The following is a 23969-nucleotide window of genomic DNA, read 5'->3' on the forward strand; positions in this document are numbered from 1 at the left end:
TATGTAGTAATGTAGATATATTCCAACATTTCTGCTAAAGTGTCATCTCAGGCCTGCTGTATGGATTGCTGTACTGTATGCAGACTTGTCAACTGTACAGATATTTGCAGAATGTCCAAACGTGTGTCTCATAGCTCTGGCCCATATTTAAGATCATAGTGACTGAGTTGCAAACTACTGACAAGTCATTAAAGATTAGAGGCATAAAATAATGACAGCGATCTCACATTCAGACTGCATAGCTATCATAAACGTCATGGTGAAGCAATGCCTGTTATTCTATCACCTTCTAGGTTTGTAAGGGCAGTCTGTCACAATGGTGCATATTCTTGGACCTTTGTCTACCCATTATTCGTGGCTTTGCCCACATTCTTTGCTCTAAGAGGTTAAGATACAAATGTTTGTAATAGTGACAGCAGTTTAAATTGCTTAACATATATTGCAGCATAGAAGTGCAGGTATTAATGTATTCTTGTTTTCCTTCCTTTTATCACAGGTGAACATGGAAGTGGATCTGTGTCCTCTACACCACCTGATGTCAGTTTCTCATCAGACTCCAGTGATGATGGTGGCCAAAGTCAGGCACAGCTAGGGGTTGCAGAGGCTAATTCTGACACAGAGGTCGACATCCAGTGCCCCCCCCCCCATTATCACCAGACACAGCCAGCATGCCTACACATACCCAGTCCACTAAGGCCATAGACATCGGACAGTTAGAAGGTGAGGACATTGACAAGGGAAGTGTGGCTACTGCAGCTTCAGTGACTGTTAATACTGGCCATAGCCAAACTGTTGGCGAGGTGCCACACAGGTGGATTGATACAGGTGCTCGGAGAAGGCTTTCTGTCGCCCCCCAGCCAGTCGCAGGTGTCTCATTATTTGTCACTCGATACATGTTTTTGGCCATCATGGAGGCACAGTCATGTGCTGAAAGGAACTCCAGGAGAATGCTCAGGGTTATGGATGCAGCACAGTCTGACATCCGTGACTGCCTCCACCATGTTGTTGATTACCTGGATCTGTTGAATGACATGTTAGAACAGGATGTGTTTGTGAGGGAGTTCAGAATATCTGTCATGGAACACACACTGTCTGTAATGGAACATCTGCAGGGAGGGGAGTGTCTGCCTTGTGGGCATAGGTCAGCAACTACATCTGCTGAGAGCCAATGTGGCCTTGCTCAATCATGCTCCCATAGTGACAGCACATCAACTGCTCCAGTAGGGAGTGTGCTGTCCACATGCAGATGTAGCAGGCCATAGGGTCGTGGTCCTGAGTGTTGCCATGAAGGGAGCACATCCAGCAGACATTGGTCACTTTCAGGTAGTAGCACAGCATCTGAACTAGGGTGTGGAGGTGCCAGTGCAACTCCTGAAAGCACCAGTTCTCATATTCAGGGGAGGAGATGATGAACTGTCAGCTCTACCATGCACGGCTCATAGCTGTCCGACATACAGACACATACAGCTACCACTGAGCTTGGCTGTGTTCGTGCAGACACTCATACACCAGTGTCACACTGATGGCACCTACAGACATACATACAACATTTACATGGCCCACCTTGCCTGCTTCCCTTGCTTTCTCACACACACACACACACACACACACACACACACACACACACACACACACACACGCACACACACACACACACACACACACACACACACACACACACACACACACTCACCAACCTTTTGTGTCAGCCTAGGCCTCCTGCACCCCCACACAACATCCTGTGCAAGTGATGATAACTGTCTGACATCCCTGTCACCTATCTTTTGGATTCAGGGATACTAAAGCTATGTGTCTGATGCACAGGGTGACTATATTAATATATAAGGTTCACCTTAAGCTACATAAGATCAAACGAGATATTCGTGATTACGGAAATGGGCATGCCTTTCTATGGAGAAGCAAGCAAAATATTTGTTCAGGACAGATGGGGAAAACAGGTAATAAAAAGCAATTATCTGTTTCCTTTGCTTCCTCGGATGGTGTAGGTTTTACTACTGATTCAGAGGGTGAAATGCATGACTTTCCCCCATTACTTGTAGCACAAGAACCTGAATCTCATCAACAGCATTTTCGTCAGAATGAAGAAAGCAGCAAAAGAGGAAATAAGAAAAATGGAAATGGTCTCAATTCTGTGGCGGGTGAAGGACAATTTAAACAAACTTATAAACGAGATAGATGGAACTAAATGTGTTCCATCAAATAATATTGATGTTAACTTTACATCTGTAGATGTCTTAAATGTAGTTAACTTATCTGGATGTACCCTGACGGATGAATAAAATTGCTGTTCTCCGTCTCGGTTTAAAGGTTGTACCTACCGTTACATCTAGACTTTACTTAATTAAACAAGAAATGTTTAAATTAATTAGGAAATTGCACTTGAAATGTTTTTTTGCACAGGGGGATGAGCGGTTGATCAATCATGATTCTGAATGTAGTTTTGAAACTGATAGTAATGATGATAGCTTCTTTTCTTGTTTATCTGATGATTTGAATACTCAAGCTTCTCCAAATGCTTATTCATTGTTGAATACTACTGGTATTGATTTTCGGAGTAAATTTATACCTCCTTATATTAATAATACTGTAATAAATTTTTTCAGAAATGGTGAATTTTTCTATACAAGAACTTGTTGAAGAACATACTTATAATTCTTGGCGATATAATATGACTAAAAATGAGTGGCTTGCTCTTAATCTTATGAATAGAAGTGATTTAATTATTAAGCCTTCTGATAAAGGGAACAAAATAGTAGTGCTTCACCACACACAATATTATAACATGTGCATGCAACATTTAAGTGATGTTTCTACTTATGAAATATGTGAAACTGTTGAATATTTGAATGCCATGAAAGATTTTACACTACTAATTGAAAAGGGTGTATGTTTGGGATATTTTTCTAAAAAGGATTTAGATACTAAATTTAATTTGGATAATTGTAAGTTAGCTACTTTTTATTGTCTTCCTAAATTGCACAAAAACTTCACTAGTCCTCCTGAATGCCCTATTGTTTCTGCTGTTAATTATTTTTTGCAGAATATAGGAATTGTGATACATGGTTATTTGTTACCTTATGTGGAAAGAACTGATTCCTATATTAAAGATTCTTTTGATTTTATTGAAAAAATATCAAACATATCCTGGACTGAGAACATGTTTTGAGTTACTATGGATGTAGCTAGTCTATATACTAACATCAGACATGGGGATGGAGTGCAAGCCTTGCATTACTTTCTCGAGGATAGCCCAACTTCACATTACATCATTGATTTAACTCATTTTTGCCTACTACATAACTTTTTCAGTTTTAATGATGTTATTTATCATCAGTTAAGAGGTACGGCCATGGGGGCACCATTTGCCTCCACATATGCCAACCTCTTTATGGCTAAATTTGAGTTGGATTATATATATACTAATGTATTTGTACAACATGTTTTATTTTATTTCCGATACATTGATGATTTGATTTTTATATGTAATGGGGGACGAAATGAAGTACCAATATTTTTTTCGGAAATAAATGATAATGTATATAATATAAAATTTAATGGTCTGCAATGTGGAACAGAGGTTAATTTTTTGGACATCCATTTATTAGGAATGAAGGATGGCTATATTGCTAATACAGTCCATCGGAAGTTTGTAGATGGCAATCAGTACTTGTTTGGGACTAGCTGTCATCCGACCCATACATTGAAGTCGTTGCCCTATGGGGAGATGATTAGGTTGTCCAGGCTTTGCAATGATAATTTGGATTTAGAGAAACAAATTAATCAATCATTACTTATGTTTTTAAGGAGAGGTTATAATAAAATTTTAATTTGTGAATCTATTGATAAATTAATACAATTTAATCTGAATAAAGATGGTACTAATAGCAGAAATAGAATTATAAATGTTAACAATATTAATTCTAGGGTTAAAATAGCAAAGAAGGTTAATAAACAAAAAATATTTTTTGTTACAACTTTTAATTTATTAAGTAGTAAGATTTGGGAACTAATGAAGCACTACCGAAATTTTTACAAAGAGATGAATTCTTACATAGAATTATTTCTGATGTACCTTATGTAGCTTATAGGAGGGGACAGAATTTCGGGGACAAATTAGTTAAAGCATATTATATTGCTCCTATGATCAGGCCCCCTTTTCCTTTATTAACTTGTTGTACTATACCATGCAATAATTGTAATGTTTGTTCTTTTATTAAATTAAGTTTTCCTAGGATTAATGGAAAAATGTTCAAACCACACAGTTGTTTTACATGCCATACAGTAGGTGTGATTTACTGTCTTAAGTGTCCCTGCAACCTTTTCTATATTGGGGAAACTAAGAGGTAATTTGGAATTAGGTTGCAGGAACACATTAGGGACATTAAGAGAGGGATGCTGGAGAGTCCGATAGCATCCCATTTTAAAGAAAAACATAATGGAGATGCTAATTTATTGCAATCCACTATTTTAGAACAAGTATTTATTAAGAAGGGGGATGAAAGATTAATTAAAAGTATTTTGCTTTATAAAGAAACTGTATTTATATTAAAATTTAATACATTGTCACTGATGGGTTTGAATAGAGAAGTTAATTGGTGAAGTTTACTTTAAGATCTTAGAGTATTAGTTAATTGATATTTTATTGTATTTAATTGAATGATTGTTTGATGTATATATATGGGAGTGTGTCTTTATTAAATTTGTACTCTTTGAAGGCTGTAGTGGCCGAGGCGCTAAGGCAAACAACAATAAATTTTATCGGTTTGGAATCCTTTGTCGTTTTGTGGAATATTTACTGGTTGCTTTACCGTTTTTGTGTCTGCTATTAGTTGTGATTTTTGACTATGTTAATATGACTTTATTACCCCCACTTATGCTGTTGAACTGATAACTGTACCTGTCATTTAGATTGTACATAGCCATTTAGGCAGTTGCTAGCATAATAATTGGGTTCCTAGTAAATGATCAAAGACGCATTAATGCATCTTGATCGAACGTGAAAGCACGAAATGTAAAATAGCAAAACAGAATATGAGCAAATTCGTTCCCTGGGAAAGAAATCGCTTGGCTGCTTCTGTTACTTTGCCATTTTCGTGACGGTAGTGCAATCTCAGATTTGGTATATTTAAGTGGGGGGGGGGGGTGATTTGTAGCATCCAAAGCAGGAACTGCGGATTATTAGAAAAACATGTTAAGCACTGTCATATATAATACAAAAGAGACATCATACTTTATATAATGTTTAAATTTTTTTTTTTTTTTTTTGTGGAACTTGGAAAAAAATCGCTTTTCTAAGCATTTGAGATTGTAAGCTTTTGCTTTACATGGGTTCGATAAATCATCGTTCATTTTTTTAAGCATTCAACAATTTAACACAGACCCTAATAATTTATGTACTTTATATTGGATGCTTTTGTAAGAGATGTGAAGTCAGACAACTAAATGTGTTTCATTAATATAGCTAACTTTCTCTTTAAGGATAGTTTAGTATAAATGTATGAGTGCACATCCAAAGTCAATCCATCAGATTCATAGCTCAGGACTGTATGTCAGCACTGAAGACAAATCTCAACAGAATAGTAATACAGTATAATGTTCCTTTTTGCATGTACATCGCCATAGGTTCAGAGGTTCATAGGATGTGACTAGAGTATTGACCTGATGGTGTTAGGAGCATAGCTGTTGCATCACAATATAATATTCAAAGGCAGATATAATATATGGCCAAGTTTTGTCTAGCAAGGACCACCCATGTTCAGGAGAGAAACAGCAGTGATCCATGGCAGATAATGTTTTCACATCAAGTCATCCACCTTGTCCTTCAACAGGGTAATGGATGTGATCTGCTTGACATGGTTTTGAAACCTACTGCTGAGGAGTGACAACCTTTGAGAGATGTATCTGTCTCTCCAGCATGTCCTATGTATGCCATAGTGTACACCGAGGTCCCTGGAACAGGTAACTGTTGTCCCACATTACTTACGGATGTGCAGCATTTTCATCCCATTTTGGCCACAGATAGCCCTGTAAGGCATACATAATCTGCCTCAAAGCTGTCTATATCATACTGCACATAGTGAAAGCTATGTCAGTCTGCCCACAGAAGACACGTGCTGGAGACCCTATGATGTTTTATTACTCAGACATGTCTGAGGTCTGTCAAGTTGGTGCAGGTGTCTGGTACAATGCATATCAAAGGGACAATTATATTCATTAATACGTCTGATGAGGGATGAGTATAGGGGATTGAAAATGTATACTGATATTGATGTAATGCCATTGCTAGTCAGATGCAAGGTGTAGAATGCCTACCTCCCCATAGTTGACCCAGGTTGCAGTCGACATGTGTTCCAAAGTCTATCAATACAGAAGTTGGGAATGGTGTACTCTTGGTTATTTTATAATAAGTAGGAACATTTATTATTACCTAAGGGTATGATGATGCATTTCTGTGCAGTCAATGTAACACCCCATGGCTTTGCCAGCAGTCATTAGTGCCACAGACTCTCTGTTTTGTTCAGGACTTCTGAGACGTATTTGTCAAACATGAGGGGTAACAGCACTGACACTTCTGTTACCACACAGTTGATATGTCTGCTGCTTGAGGTGAAGTCTCGCACTGTGATTGAATTTCGTTGGTCTTTGATCCCATTTGCAAACCTACTGATAACACTGGATTTGATATTCACCTTTGCTAGTTTCCCACTGAGAGCAAATGTTGGATTGTGTTGAAGGCCTCGGCCAGGTTACAATAGGATGTGTGCATGGCTTTGACTTTTTGTATGTCTCTGGTCAAGGTCTTGAATCCCACCAGGTTTTGCACCCACAAGATACCCCTGAGAACACCTAACTGCAACACATCTAGTGTTTGGAGGTCACCATTTCCTTGTGTCTGAGATGCATGTAAATTGTATCCATTGCCTTACGGCAGAGGTTGCATAAAGCTATAGTTCTATAATTACACTTGCATTTTACCAGTCATCCCTTGTGTGGTTAGAAAATGGTCACTGTATTCACTCATTGTGGACAAAAACAGTATTCCAACTGTGGTTGAATATGTTGCCTAGGGGACTAGATCACTGTTGAAGCACATGAAGAACACAGGCCAGAATGCCATCTAGTCCCATGGAGACTGTGCTCCTAGTCTTGGAGAGGGCAGTGATAACTTTTTCACTGTATATACCACAGGTTGAAGGTTATGTTGCACACATGGTTTGTAGTAAGTTTGGTGGTGGCAGGGGGGACACTTTCAGCCAAACGTGTCTGCTAGCAGGTTTGGAATTTACACTGGCTCAGCGCATGTGCTACCATATATAACTGGATCCAAATACAACTTAGTTATATATATATATAAGTTTTCAGATGTACATGAAGACAGCCTTATGGTTATCCCTGGATATGTCGTTGTGCAAATTATTAGCATAGTTGCTCTGTGAGAGTTTTTGAAGGTGTCTTATTTGCAAGTTTAAGCTGAGGAGAGTGGCCTTCCAGCCCAGGTTTCTCAATCTTTTATTTGTAAACAGCAGCTTCTTTCACTTACTGTATAATGTAGTAATGACAGATATCCACCAGTATGGTTTGGATTTTCCGAAGGATCTTTGAGCCTATCAGACATGGCTGTGTGTATACATTTGTGTAGATGTGTAGATTGGGCATTGGAGAGTAAGTTACTATAGCTGCCAATGTCCTTTGTGGAAACTGTGTCTTGGAAGTAGATTAGACCATCCCTTAGGAGGGTGTAGTTACCTTGGATGATGTTTTGAAACTGATGCCTCCTTTGGGGAGTTCAGTAGCTATATCTTTTTCAAACATGCTGCCTTGGGGTTGGATTAACAGTGAGGCACTACACACGTGCCATTACATTGTTTACTCATATTGCTGAGGTACATGTCTGGAATATGAGATAACCTTGTAGAGTTGTGCACTATTTCGTCCATGGCATTTCAGTTCACAAACTCCAGATAATATTGTGCAAGTGAGTTTGTTGTCCTATAACTATCCCGATCAATGGATGACTACTTTTTCTCACTCCTGCCTGGGTTGTTTTGTTCCATTTTAATTGTTCCATGTAGTAATATGCAGGCTGTGTGGCCTTTCATGTTTATGGATGGTGACCTATTAATGGCAATAACATGAATGAGGTTTCCATCCACAGTATGCGGGACATACAATAACTCCATATAGTTATTTTCTCAAAACAGTCTTGAGGTGTGCTAATCTTCAATGTGAATAGATACAACACATCCTGTGGTTCACACAACTTCCATTTGCTGTCTGGATGTTTGGAAGGCATTGTAGCCTTGCAAGGCCAAAGTACTTACTGCAACCTTGAACCAGGTTTCTGTGACTGCACAGACATCACCTTCACTGCAAACAGTGCTTACAGAGAGTGCGGTTTAAGATGTGGACTCCTACGGTTTAGCAGCATGGCCCTTACTTTGCTAGAGTTGTACATTTTCACATTGGTTATTCTGCTTTTGTGACCTTGCCTAATAAAGGGATTGTCTCGTCTTGTCAGGACACAAAAGACAAGACTTCATGAGCTCTGTTCAAGCAGCTTTATTATTGTACAAACACATCAGGATTGAGGCTTAATACTTTAACTTAGATACACTGATATACAAACTAGCTATTACACTCATACATGTTCACTCTCTGGCTGCACTCTCAGAATCGCACTGAGTATACCACTTGCTCGCTATATATATATATATATATATATATATATATATATATATGTATATAGATATATATATATATATATCTATATATATATATCTATATATATATATATATATATATATACATACACACGCGTTCAGTCCTTGAAAGGCTTCTTAAAAGACACAGCACACACTCTTTCTGCATCCTCCCTCTTTGAGAAATAGACATGCAATCTTAAAACAATAATTGTCATGCAATCAGTATAAATAATTCTTGGTCATGCAACTGTACAGAATTAAATACACATATATACAGTTAAGTCCAGGTCGCCGTGTATATCACACTATGTCAAGAAATATGACCAAATCATATGACATAGAAACTAGAATCAGACTTAGCAACTGGGGCTGTCTCTGCAGAATATTCAACTTTCGGGGCATCTGAAACATCATTGGAAATGGAAGTATAATAAGTTAAGACATGTTCTGGAACAGGAACATTGTCTAGGTTGCTCTGAGATTTAGAGTCTGTATCACAGGAATGATGCTGCGATATCGATTCTGATACAGGAAGATGTCTGTGATTTCTCCTGTAGTCCACACGCTAAGATTCTACAAAGTAAGCTTTCGGCTCAGTACATATACCTGTAACTTGAGAAATCTGGTCAAAACCTTTCGCCATTTGTATCCTCACTCTCTCTCCTTCTTTCAATGGATAAAGAAATCTGCTGGATTTGTCATAGCTGGACTTCTAGAAAGAATGCTTTCTGAGTAGTTGACATCTAATAGTCTGGTTGTTCTTAGCTTTAGGCCTCAACAAACTGGAACTGATAGAAGTCTCTAAGCAGGTGAGCCAAGTACATCATCACAGAGTATGTTTCTGAGATTAAGTAGATACAAATAGACATCAGTATTGTCATGCTTTGACCTCACAAGTAATTGCTTTGCACTCTGCACTACACATTCAGAAAGACCATTTGACTGTGGATATTCTGGACTACTAGTAACATGCACAAAGTCCCATTCTCTTGCACATTTCTGAAACAAATGACTAGTAAATTGAGTACCATTGTCCGAGATAACTTTGTGTAGACCACCATGGCCTGATTAATAATGTTTCAACTTAGTAATAACAGCAGTGGATGTTAGGTTAGCTAGTAGATCAATCTCAAACCAGTTCGAGTAAGAGTCTACCAATACCAGGTAAAGCTGATTGTTCCACTCAAATATATCAGTAGCTACTGTTGACCAAGGTAATTCAGGAACTTGACTTATCTGAAATGGTTCTTTTTTGCAGATGCAGTTTAGTACTATTACACACTGAACAAAATGAAAGTATTCTATCAATGCATTTACTAGAGAAGGCCAAAATACTAGTCCTCTCAGTTTTATTTTGATAGATTCGAAGCCTGGGTGACCATGATGCAAAATCTAGATATATTCATGTTGTTAGGAAGTAGGAACAACTTTAGCACCTTTGAAAACATTACCATCTTCCATCAACATCTCATCTCTGTACGGAAAATAAGTTTGCACTTCAGGTGGTACACTAGAACGCTTTTATGGCCATCGAACATTAATGCAGTGGTTGAGCTTTTGCAAAATTGGATCAGTCTCTGTATGATCTCTCAGCTCATCAAGTCTTGTGGTAGAAAAATTAAGCACTTCAATGACATCAAAGTCAAAATTGTCTTCATAAAACTGTCCTGTACTATTTCTGGGTGATCAGGATAAGGTGTCAACCAGATAAAGAAGTTTGCCTTTTGTATAGACCATTTTGAAGTTGTACTTTTGCAATTTGGCCATCATTCTTTGTAATCTTGCTAGAGAGGAATGCATAGGTTTTTTTTTAAATTGTAGCTAGAGGTTGGTGATTAGTTTCAATCTGCATAGCTCAGCCATAAATATAATCATGAAATATGGAACATGCAAACACTATTGCCAAAAACTCTTTCTCAATTTGAACATACTGCTTCTCTGTCTGAGTAACAGTTCTTGATGCATAGGCTATTCTTGAAGAATGACTGCACCAAGACCAAATTTTGAAGCATCACAGGAAAATGTTACTGCTTTGTTAACATCATAGTATCTTAATGTAGGTGGAGTGGCAATTTTCCGCTTAAGGTCATCAAATGCTTTCTGGTGCTGCTCTAACCAAGACCATGTAACGTTTTTGTGCATCAGCTCTCTCAAAGGTGCTGTCACCTCACTGAAGTCTGGTATAAACTTGCCTAAATAGTTGACCACACCAAGAAAATGTTGTAGAGCTTGAACATTACCTGGTGCTGGCATCTCGAGAATGGTTGTCTGTTTAGATGGATCTGGTTGCAAGCCAGTACTAGTAAATAAATGACCAACCTATGTGACTTCTGGTAGTTTGAATTTGCACTTCAGAGGATTGAGCTTTAAGTTCACTTCTCATGGTCTGTCTAAAGCTCTCTTAATATTTCTGTCACGCTCTGTTTCACCATTGCCTCCACCAATAAATCATCTACTATTATGGTACAGGGTTATCCTGAAAAAAAGTTGCTCCATTGCACGCTGAAAGACTTCACAGCAGACCATCTGCTTCCATTTCTACCTGTCCTTTGCATCTTGCTCTGTCACACCAACCACCTGCATGTCCTCTGTCACCACATCCATAAACCTTATCTTAGGCCTTCTTTTTTTTCCTCTTACCTGGCAGCTCCATCCTTAGCATTCTTCTCCCAATATACCCAGAATCACTCCTTAGCACATGTCCAAACCAACACAATCCCACCACTTTATCTTTGCCTTCCAATTGTACAGCCTGAGCTGACACTCTAATATATGGTTAATGCTCCTGTCTGTCCTCAGCAGACACAACATCTGGGACTCTACAAACATATGTTATGACCGCTGTCTTTTTATCACTGGCACCATCTGCAACCCATATGACATAGCTGGTCTCACTACCATCTTGTCGACCTTCCCTTTCACTCTTATTGGTACAAGTCTGTCAAAAATCATTCCTGACACTCTTCTCCACCCACTCCACCCTGCATTCCCTCTCTATCTTCTCCACCCATTTCCCACACCCACCATTACTCTGAATTGTTGATTCAAATTATTTCACATCATATGTCTTCGCTAACTGTACTCCCTGCATCCTAACCATTCCTCTATCCTTGCTCTCATTCACACACATATATTTTGTCTTAGTCCTGCTAACCTTCATTCCTCTTCTCCGTAGGGCATATCTCCACCTCTCCAGGATCTCCTAAACCTATTCCCTACTCTCAATACAGATAACAATATTATCTTCAAACATCATAGTCCACAGGGACACCTATGTGATCTAAGGTGTCAACCTATCCATCACCATTGCAAATAGATGTCATGATGTTTTTGCATAAAATAACAGGAATGTCACTGTCATCTGTCTTATATAGAATGAGTTCACATCTACCCATCTGTCAGGCCAGTGTGCAACCATGGCTTGTTGTGACAAAAACATATTCAATAATCTGATATTGCTGATGACATCAGTGGTGTCTGCTGAAGACAAAAGGACGGTGTACCTGAGCCTGCTGTAAAATGCTCTGTGTAACATGCACCAACAGTTCACACAGATGCACACACAGTTGACTGTGGTGAAAATAGACCCCCTACCAATCTAGGTTTACATACTAATGATCAGAGTACTTAATGCACAGCTGCAGCACGTCTAATTTTAACAGAATGGTAGATGACATCAGCAGGCCATGTGAGGGACAAGAGTTTGGAAGCCTGCTTCAAATGGATGTTTGTGCAAGAATCAAAATAGTGCAAAACTGTGCCATTTGAGAAGTCAGTGTGGGATACACACTTACACCATTGTTTATGGAGACACACACACACACACACACACACACACACACACACACACACACACACACACACACACACACACACACACGTTGGCTGCACTGAGGATAGAACCCCCTACCTATCTAGGTTTACATACTACAAATCAGAGTACTTAACACACATGCCATAGGACAAGTGTGATTTCAACAGGACTGCAGATGATCTTATGGTAGATGACATCAGCCAGCCAAATAGGGGACAAGAGTTTGGAGGTCTGCTTCTACTTGATGTTTGTGGAAGCACCAAAATAGTGCAAAACCATGCGATTTGAGAGGACAGTGTGGGATACATACTTACACTGTTCTTTATGAAGACATGCACCGAGTTGTCTTCAGTGAGAATAGGACCCCTTTCTATCTAGGTTTACATAATACAGATCAGAGTACTTAACACACACACCACAGCACAAGTCTGATTTTAACTGGACCGCAGGTGATATTATGGTAGATGACATCAGCAGGCCACGTGAGGGACAAGAGTTTGGAAGCCTGCTTCGACTGGATATTTATGCAAGCAGCACAACAATGGAAAATAGATTGTGATACACACTTCTACGTTTGTTTACACACACACACACACACACACACACACACACACACACACACGCGCACACACACACACACACACACACACACACACACACACACTCACACACAGTCGAGTGCAATGAGATTAAACCTCTACCTATCTAAGTTTATAGACTACAGATCACAGTACGTAATGCACATGCCACAACACAAATCCGATTTATGTAGAACTGCAGGTGAACCTATACTGGATGACATAACCAAGCAATGTGTTGCACAACAGCTTGGGGGGCCTGCATAGTCATAATGCTTTGTAGTGAACCTGAGGCTAATAGCCTAGCAGACGAATACTGTTTAGTAGCCTAGCTGTGTAACAACAACACCCTTATTGAGCATATTTGTCTGTTTGCATTTGGATGAGCAAGCCTGTTATAACCATTGACTGGCCTTGTCCATGAGGGAGCACACAACTTTATATATTACAACTTGTACAGTGATTGATAATATGTGTGGAAAAATCAAGGTGACCCAGGGTTATTGTGATTGTTGGTGTTGTTGCTGGTGAGTACACAAATGGATGGCTTGTTAATATATGTACACATACTTATATTGTGACCGCAATATGCAATGTTTCCACATGTAGTCTAAGGGGAGATATGGGGTCTGAGAATGATGGGGCACCATACCTCTCAACTGTTCTGATTTTCACAGAATGTCCAGGTGTTTGACTTATATTTTTGGCCAGTTTCTAACAAAATTGTGGTTTTCTGGAAAATCAGCGGCAAATCATGGAGAAATGAAGTCAGAGAATAATGGCTGACATCTGAAATTCAGATGTCATCTGTTCAGAAAATTCATGTCAATGCAATGCCTGTTATTCTATCAACTTTCTAAGTTTGTAAGAGCAATATTTGAAAAGTGTCACTATTTTTTGGCTTTGTCCCCCCATTATTTGTGGATTTGTCCAGATTTCTTGGCTTGAGAGGTATGTACAGCACTAAGGACATATATATATATATATATATATATATATATATATATATATATATATATGTATGTATATATATATACATATACATACAGTTTACTATTAAAATTTAGAAACGTTTGTTAATGTAATGACTTACTCAAAAAAAATTGAAAATTAAAACATTTTTAATCAAAACAACAAAAGTGTTAATATGGATAATTTGAAATTCGATATTATCAACATTACCCAACATATCTTGACTTCCGCTGATTTCCTACCAATTTTTTTGCAAGAGGCAAGACCCACTACGCTTCACACACCCCCTGCTTACTATATATAGAAACTTTGAGATCGCACTGCTGTGAGTAAAAGGATACATTTCCTGATCCCCACTGTATTGCAATCTCCAATCAGAATGTCGACCTCATATGAGCGAATGCACACTAGCATTCACTGTTGTGAAATTGTGAATTCAAACATGCATGGATTGACATTACATCTGAGATGTAGTGTTATGTAAAGTATGCCTACTACTACAACCCATTCTTATCTGTACTCCTGGCTGGGATTTCCAAATTACTAACAGCAATAATTGAATGCATATGGTCATAGTCTTTAAAACACAACCTATTGCTAGTGCACTTCCAAAACCTCTACTTATATCAGGATTAGAACCCTCAACAGCATAACAGCTTCAACACACAGGATGGCTCCCTTAGTCCTTTTCACCACAGAAGCAGCTTGCCAGACCCCGGGTCATTTATCACACAACCACTTGCATAACAATGTGCACTGCTATTCATCAGTTACCTAACACATACACTGTATGATCAAATTTATATTATTGTCCTGAAAATGTGGGAAATAATAACTGTGACAAACATCCATATACTGTGGGTTTAGGGGTAGCATAGATGAGTTACTGTTATGGCAGTTACAAGGGGACACTCCTGTTCTGGGGGTGGGGGAACAGACCACATTTACTTTTAGGATACAGAGAAGTCTGAAGTCAGACACTGCAATGTGTAGCATCACTTTCTAACTTCAGTCTTGAATGATGTACCAGTAGTCTGCTGCAGTAAGACTGTGTAAATGTTTCATGCCTGAGGCCTACTAATTACAAGTGGACACATAATAGTAAAATAGTGTCTGCAGTCACGTTAATTTAATTTCTATACAAATACACTATTTACTTACAAACTGTACCAAGTTCACAGATACAAAGGATATGTCATAATACTCTACAAGAATGCAGTGTAGGTTAAGGACCTACCTTGCAAACGCAGAGGTTGACACAGCTTTAGTTCATGGCTGACTCTGTTTGATGCCAGCAGTACACAGCCAATACACATATAGGTACAGGTTGTGTGAGTTTCTGGCATCAATTTTAATGTATACATGCATGTGAACAGTAGCAAGGTATTAGTCCCTAGGTCCCTAAGTGGTCAGTGAATGTGCTATGCTTTGTCTCTTAGCCAATGCAAGGGCATACTGAGCACTCCTACATCTGCCTACAGGCCCAGCAGCTGGGGGTTCCTCCTCAGATTCCTCCTGTGACTGTGGTGACATAGGCGTTGGTGGGGGGGAGTGTGTCCCTTCCCTTTGCTGATCCTGCTGCAGTTGTTTTTGCATGATCAGAATGTGGATAGCACATACTGTGAATATTTGTGCACATGTGCATGGTGCATACTGCAAGGCTCCACCAGATATATCTAGGCACCAGAACTGTGACTTCAGATGCCCAAACACATGCTCTATGATGTTACTAGTTTGTGCGTGTGCCTCATTATGGCATACTTCCTTGGATGTGTGTACATTTTTGATGGGTGTCATCACCCATGGTTCCAGGGCATAGCCAGCATCCGCCAGTAATGTGATGTGTGCCAAATATGAGAGTTGTGATAACTGCCAATGTTGCCAGCACACATATTCAAGATAATCCCCTGAGCATTGTACATAACTTGACAGTTAATGGAGTGGTATCCTTTGCAATTAATGTAGATTCTACTCTGTTCAACAGATGGTGCCTTGGCGTGTACATGAGTGCAATCTATGGTACCTAGTACTTCAGGGTAGTGCCCTACATGGCAGAAACATTGCATATTGCTGGTTGTTTTCTCAGGGGAAAGGGGAAAAGATATGTGCTCACTGGCATGTAGGAGCATAGCATCCAATAACTGGATTGAGTATCCTGGATCCTGATGCCTGTGACACCCCTTTCATGTCCTCAGCTGGTCTTTGAAAAATCCCTTTAGCTAATATCCTAAGGGATATTCATACCTTAGTTTCCACGGGGATGGGTTCCCCTCAGTTGGCTCTGGCTCTGAGTTGAAGGCGGCAGAGCTCAGACTTTTTGCAATATGTCCCTGTCCACCCCATAGAGCTCTACAATCTCCAGTACATGTAGCACCTGGAAAGTTACCCTGGGCCTGCACAGTCTTTTCCTTCTTCACCTAGGCCTATTGTCAGCAGCACCAGCAGCACTGATTTCAGCCTCTAGCACATACAGATGTAGAATAGCTGCAGCAGTCCTTAGCATTATCTCAGTTAAAATTTCCAAGCCTCTGCTCCAATGGTGTTTAAGTATTGAGGGAAAATCAGAATGTAGGCTGTACGCATACTTTTTAGATTTCTTGAGTAGGTCCACCATGCGGGACTGGCTAATTAAGAAGCACTACATGTACTCAGAATATAATTAAGCAATAACCCACGTCTGGGTGGGGTAATGCTAGATTTACCTACGGTTGGTGTGGTTTGGTCATGAGGGTGAAGCCCGAGTGGCCAAACAAAGACAACTGTGGGTAAAGCTAGCATTACTCACACTGAGACGTGGGTTATTGCTATTATACAATGACATTATTTAAGAAAAAAAAGTACTTACTTTTCTTAAATAATGTCTTTGTATAATACCTCTGAGGTGCCCTTCCACGGTTTCCACTATCCTGGGGCTTTTTCTGATGTACTGCGCAAGCGTATGGAACTTGTGTTCCCATGCTTACGCAGTACATTAGAGCTACGTAGAGGAAGCAATGCAGAATGAAAGTTCTCCATTGCTTTTCTTTTTTTTTTTTTAATTAAAAATTAAAAAAAAAAGAAATTGGGAGACGTTTAATTTAGGGAAAGCCAGGACAGACAAAAATAAAACGATAATCAGGTACGTTTCTTTAATTTTGTAGAACTTACCTGATTATCGTTTACTTTGTCTGTGCCATCTCCCTCATTTAGTTTACATCTCCCGGTTTCTTTTTTTAGTTAAAAAAAAAAAAAAGTAATAAAATTACTAGACTTACTAATGGGAAAAAGTCCAGGTGACCGTATAGTCTTCGATTTACAACAGGCACGCTGGTTGGGCTGGCCAATCAGTGTGCTCGGTTTTTAGTATTAATGGACAATCATTGTATAATTAAAATTTAAAGCACCTTCTTCAGTGAGCAGTAGTACACTGTGTGCACTATCGAGCGCAGCTGTGTATAACTAAGGTAAGCCATGTCAACATTTTATATTTTAATTTCTGTTGTCATGAAACATACAGAAAACACTAATTACTGTAAGTTACATTTTATTTATATAAGCTGCAATGTCAGAAAAGTATGAGAAAAGTTGCCATACCCTGTACTTCAACCGAGGACCATCTGCCCTCCAGTCCAATACTTAACACCTGTCGCCACAGAAGTAGTCGCACAAAGTTCCATAACTTGAGGCTATTAGCTGAGTGCAGCCACACTTACCGGGTTTGTATGATGCCCAGCAGTGCTCAGCAATAATAAATGAATGCATCTGGTTTCTATTTTTGGATGTTTGGCTCATGTCTGATACGTGGGTGGTCTGATCGCACAAACAAGGTAAGCATTGCCAAAAAACATTTGCAGGAAGTGGCGCACTGCACAAACACACACAATACACCAAGAAACAAACAACAAAGTGACCTGACATAGCCCTCTGATGTCACTGACTTTTATTGGAAACACAAACACCATGCAAGAGCTTACACAAAGTGAACATCCCTACACAGTTCCTGCTTTTTGTGATTCAACAACTCCACTGATTTTTGCACTCATTTATACAATAACCATGCCAACAGCTTCGAAACAACATGATTAGTAGCTGTGTAAGCTGGTCAACAGCAAGGGATCCTGATTTTAAAGACACAAGGCAGGGTATTACTTTACCTATGGTGACAGTATATTATACTCCTATATAAAACAAGAAGCTTCCGACTCTCCACGTTAAAAAATCTTACTTTTTATTTATAAAAACAGACAAAAGGTAAGCGCTTTCGCGTATGCTACCATACGCTTCATCAGACATTTTATTATTTTTTTATTATTTTATATTATACTCCTCTTTTACATGACGTTTCTAGTATTCATATTTGAAACCCTTTGAGGCAAGCGACACACTGCACATACATGAGGTAAAAAATTAAAATTTATAGCAATCTGACACACCCCTGATGCTTTCAGACATCCACAGTGTATACATCACCCATTATATGTGTGTTGTTACCTTTTCATGGGAATTCTGTACATATTTCTGGACTTCATGCCCTTGTTTCCGTGTACAGGAGGTCGTTGATGAAGAAGCGGTGAAAGGATGGTGAGCCTTGTATAAAGTGATCTGGTGTTGCTGAGTGTATCTAGCTTTGTTCCAGGTGAATGTCCCTCAGCATTAGTGGTGAGGATTCAGGCTCCTTGATTACTGGCCCAGAAGAGGGATGTCACACTTATCACAAATTTCTTCTTCACATACAGGAATGTACACGGAAACAAGGACACACAGTCTACAGGGATGTATTTAAGGTTGTTGGATTGCTCCACCATGTTGTTTCACTTCATTAACATAAATTTCAGTTACTTATGCTGAAATTTGCATTCCATGTAAGTTTCAGTTATTGCGCTACATGGAGTTTACTGAATCTATAACTTGTCTTGCCTGTGTTTGCATCATGTCGCGACATGCACACGGAAAAAATGACAGTGTAAGCTTTATTGAATTTGCACCAAACCAAAACAAAGAACCATGGCTCACAGGACAATGGATCCACAAACGATCTTGCTATGCTCAGTTCTTCCACTACCTAATATAATGAACATTACGAATTTTTATATGTACTATGTTTTTAAACAGGACTTGTTTATTTTATTGGTGGGAGAGGGTTGTCACATGATGCAATTTTGTTATTTAAACTGTTCAAAGACAATGTTGTTTGTTCTGATGAAGCCTGGTATTTGGACTGGGTGAAAGCGCTTAACTAAATTGTGTTCCGTGGAAGACTGGTTTTGAAAACTTTTATTAAAGTAGCATTTTTACTACTTTTGTGGCTTGGAAATCGTTTGTGGATCCATTGTCCTGTGAGCCGTGGTTCTTTGTTTTGGTTTGGTGCTTTTTGTGTACTTCTGGTGTTACTTTATTCAATTTGCACCGTTATCTCTCTTTCCTTCTTTGTAACATACAATTTATTTATTTATTATATTTAATTTACATTTGTTGACCAGGAATGTCCAACTGTCCTAATAGTAGCCATTTTTCAGCAGAGGCTTGGGGAGAAAAACTCCACAAAAAAGACATTACGTTGAAAATAACATTAAAAAGCAAAAAAGCATTACATTGAGAATATAAAAGCAAGAAGAAAAACTAATTACAGTTCAAGTCAATATATATGTCAATAAATTAAAAGAAATACAATGTATGGTAACACATATGTGTGAGACTCTGGTTCAGTTTCTAGTAAAGGGGGGTTAGTATGGGAATCAGATGTCAGATGACCAGATGCGTGTGTGATGTCAGTCTGCAAGCTAGCATTGAAATTATGTTTTAATATTAGATGAGACAGAAATCTTAGAGCAGTCATTTTTTGAAACCTGACATAGAAGGATCACTTACCCACTTCATCTTGCCTTGCTTTAGTAAGTAATCAGGGACTAGCAATTCTTTAGATCAGTCAGGTAAATACAGTGAGATTAGTTAAGTACTGTTTTTCTGTATCTGTGTGTACCTATCCGTGTTATTTTTAATATTTACAAAAATAATCAGCAATGTCATTTGAAATGTGATTCTGATTGGATGGCATTTGTATTTAAGCTGTACTGTTATACATTTTATTGGAAAAAGGTTTTTACTGAAAGCGCTTATCCATTTTGTTTTTACATTAAAACATTGTTTTTACATACCTTCTTTGGTGTCTATTGCTGATTATTTTTCTTTATACCGTTTGGTTTTACATTTACTTATTTTTAATATTTCCTGTGATTGAAAATCAGGTGTTTATTGTAAATAGATATTTAGTATTTTTGTGTTCTTTTATTATTTAGTATTAAATATATTTAAACTTTCCTTTGTGGCTGGTCTTTTAGAGAATAGTTTAACCTTTGAGTGTGTTTATATTTATTTGGTGATACTGTGGCCACTCCTGAAAGTCTTATTACATTGGTCAAATGCTACCACTTGTATTAGTATTAATTACACTCAGTATAATTGGGTACCCTTGTAATAACCTTAGAGTAGCTGGCTTTGGAGTGTTCTGGTGGCAGTATCTAACTTATAGTCTGGGCAGAGGGGCATAGCTAGTAAATCTGTGCCAGCCATTCCCAGGTGTGTGTGTGTGTGTGTGTGTGTGTGTGTGTGTGTGTGTGTGTGTGTGTGTGTATGCGCGTGCAAAACTCAAATCTCAAAGACTGTATGTGTCAGCTACTTGCAGCAGGGAAACAGAGGACTCAACTCTATAGCTGTGCCAGTTGGGCATCTTATTGGGGGACTGGAGAGGGGGAGACCCTGACAGTGGAGTGAGTGAGTTCCTTGTGTGCTCTTAAGGAGAATTGTGCTTGATGCAGAGATCTGCATCTAGAAATACTGAGTGTATCTAGCTTTGTTCCAGGTGAATGTCCCTCGGCATTAGTGGTGAGGATTCAGGCTCCTTGATTACTGGCCCAGAAGAGGGATGTCACACATCACAAATGTCTTCTTCACCATCTTCTTCACATATTCCACTTGTCTTTCATCTTCTTTTAACATCTGTGCATATGATCTTTTCTTTACTGCAACCTCCGCCACCTCTTCTTCCTGCATCTTCTCAGTGATTTCACTCCACAAAGCTGCCATCTCACTCTCTGGTTCACTCTGGTCTACGATCTCTTTTAAATACACAGCCTACAACCCTCCCAACTGGAGGGTTGTTCCAACACAATCTTGTGTTGATACACCTTTACTGAAGAGGTTTTGCTGAAAGATATCTTCTGAGTCACATAAAGGCATACTGTCTTTCTTTGTACATCCACTTCCTGCCTTTGAAAAGGTTCAACTGCCTCTTCCAATAAAACAGCAATACCAGATCACTTTATACAAGGCTCACCATCCTTGCACGCTTCTTCATCAATGACCTCCTTAATCGTTTCAACAACCATGTTGTAGAATCCACATTCACTAGCTTCACAAGTTGCTAGGACTTCCATCTTCCTTATTTAAAATGTCACTATTACCTCCCTGCTTCTCCAAAGTGCCTTAGCGCTCAGAAAAGAAGCAGGAAGTATGATCATAAAATGGGTCCCCATATATAAAAGGGTAGGGAAATTTCCCCAATGCCCTGGCCAAATTTCTCCTAGTAGTATAAATACCACCTGGGGTCTTCCATGCAAAGAGTTAGTCAAAGAGTACAACATGTTGGGCCTGACAAAATTGTGGCAGAAGGGCAAAGTATTAGCAGAATATATGTAGGAAATGATTATTCACTCAGTACCAGGCAGAAGACAAGCAAATGTATCCCAGTAATCAATGAATGTCGAGTGGCAGGTGTGCGATTCAACCTGCTTCAATGCATTTTTTTTCCTGGAGGACCAAAGTCATTTTTTGATGTAGAACAGACTAAGGAGAAACTATAACAGTTTATCCAACAAAAACATAAGTCAGCAAGCAGAAGGGGACTCTGCTTCTCATTCTTCAGATGCTAAGGTTCATAGAAAGACTTTGCCAGTGAAACATTTTCCAGTGTTCCAAAGGAAAATGCTCAAAAGAAACAGAAAAAACACAGGAGTTCACTAGTGGAATCAGCAGTGTCTTGGACTTGAACTAGAGTCTGGTGTTGGGAAATGGACATGAACAGAAAAAAAGAACAGCAACTCTGAAATTAGTGAATAAATAGAATACTACAAAGCAACTTATCACATTCATGAAATATGGTTTTGCAAGAAAAAGTGTATGAAGAACACAGGACTTTTGCTGACTTTGTGAAACTTTTGGGTGGACTATAAAGCATATACACAACTGTATATCATTAATGTTTAGAAGGACACTAAAAGGGGGAAACTAAACTTAAGAAAACAATTTTTCTTATTATTAGTATATGTATAAAGCATTTCATGACATAAACTGCATGTAAATACAGTAAAAATGTTTTATGTAGTGTGTAGTCAGGTAATTTTAAATGTGGGGAAGTATTTTCAGTGACTATTGCGTGTGTTAAAGATATTAAAGTAAAAAAGTACTCTTAGTTTTAAGAAATAAAGATTTTACAGTATAACAAGAGAATGAAAACGGCTGGACAAAAGCAAGTTTACTGTTCATAAGCTATGATCTTGGGCTGCTGGTGTAGGGTTGAGATGCAGAAGTGTGCTGATTACATTATATGTAGAATTAAGATATTTTCTCTTTTAGTGTGAATGTCTGGATTACTACCTTTGGCTTAAACTGTAAACGGGTGTTTTGCAAGTATGTAGGCTTTTAAAAGTAAGACAAAATGATAAAAGCCATGAAAATGCTAAGCTTCTTGCAAGTGTAAAGATTAGCTTGTTTGCTTTCCACTGGCAAATATTCAATGGAGATATCTGCAGCTGAGGGTAACTGCGCATTCTTTTCTTAATAAAATTTACAAAAACTCATTTCTGAGTACATTTCCATGGAGACAAGTTGTCTACAGGTACAATTAGTTAATTTTGAGAATTCTGACTATTGTTTGCTGAGGTAAAGGCAAAATGTAACGGTTCACTGGCAAGCAGTTCAGTGAAAAAAATTAAGTTTGAAATTATGGGAAGTGAATAAGAGGTAACAACCTCCCTAGCAGCCTTAATACTTTAATGCAGTTACTAGAACACTGTGTAATTTAGTTTTATTTAAAAAAGCCAGTGCACCTTTTCTTATGGCTACAATTTAGTGCTTTCTGAAGGGATACAATCTATTTTTTCATATCTGGGATGGAACAGAGATAATAAAAGAACATTCATCAATCAGTGTAGCACATGCTGTAGAAAGCACTTTAGCATGAGTAACATTCATTTTAGGCTAGTTAATGCAATCAATTTAGTGCAATTGTTCCCTTCTGGAGGGCTAAACTTCATGCTTTTAAGATGTACATGGTTTTGTGTACTTGTTCCAAGATAATCAGGGATGGGGATGTTTTGTATTTAGTTTTTTTTCTTTGAGGGTTTTCATGAAAACAAAAAAAATTGAAAATTGTGGTTCAAATGGAGATGAGAAGAAACAACTGTACAAAAGATCAGCTTACCAACCAATAGTATTTGCATGTAACACAAAAGCTGGAAATACACATTCAAAAAGCTACCATGTATAATAAGTTTGAAAAATAGGTTTTAACATGATGGCTATGCTGTCCATATTACCTTGGAATGTGAATGGCCTTGCAAGTATAGATAAATAGGAAATAGTATTGAATTATATTAAGGAATCCAGAGTGTGAGTAACAATGCTACAGGAAAGAGCCTCATATACACATTTGGAAAGAAATGAGCATGTGAATTTGACAAAGAGAAGATTTCAGAATGGATATTCAGCAGAATATCAGGGAGAGAGGAAAAGGGGAGTAATTATACTAATTGCTAGAGGGGCTCCAATAGTGATAGGTGATGTAAAAAAGATAAAAATTGTAGATTTGTGGTAGTAAGGGGCTATTGGAAGGGAAGAGGATTATAA

The sequence above is a fragment of the Protopterus annectens genome, chromosome 1.part2 (genome assembly GCF_019279795.1).
Source record: "Protopterus annectens isolate FY-2018-M chromosome 1.part2, PAN1.0, whole genome shotgun sequence".
Taxonomy (NCBI): domain Eukaryota; kingdom Metazoa; phylum Chordata; order Ceratodontiformes; family Protopteridae; genus Protopterus; species Protopterus annectens.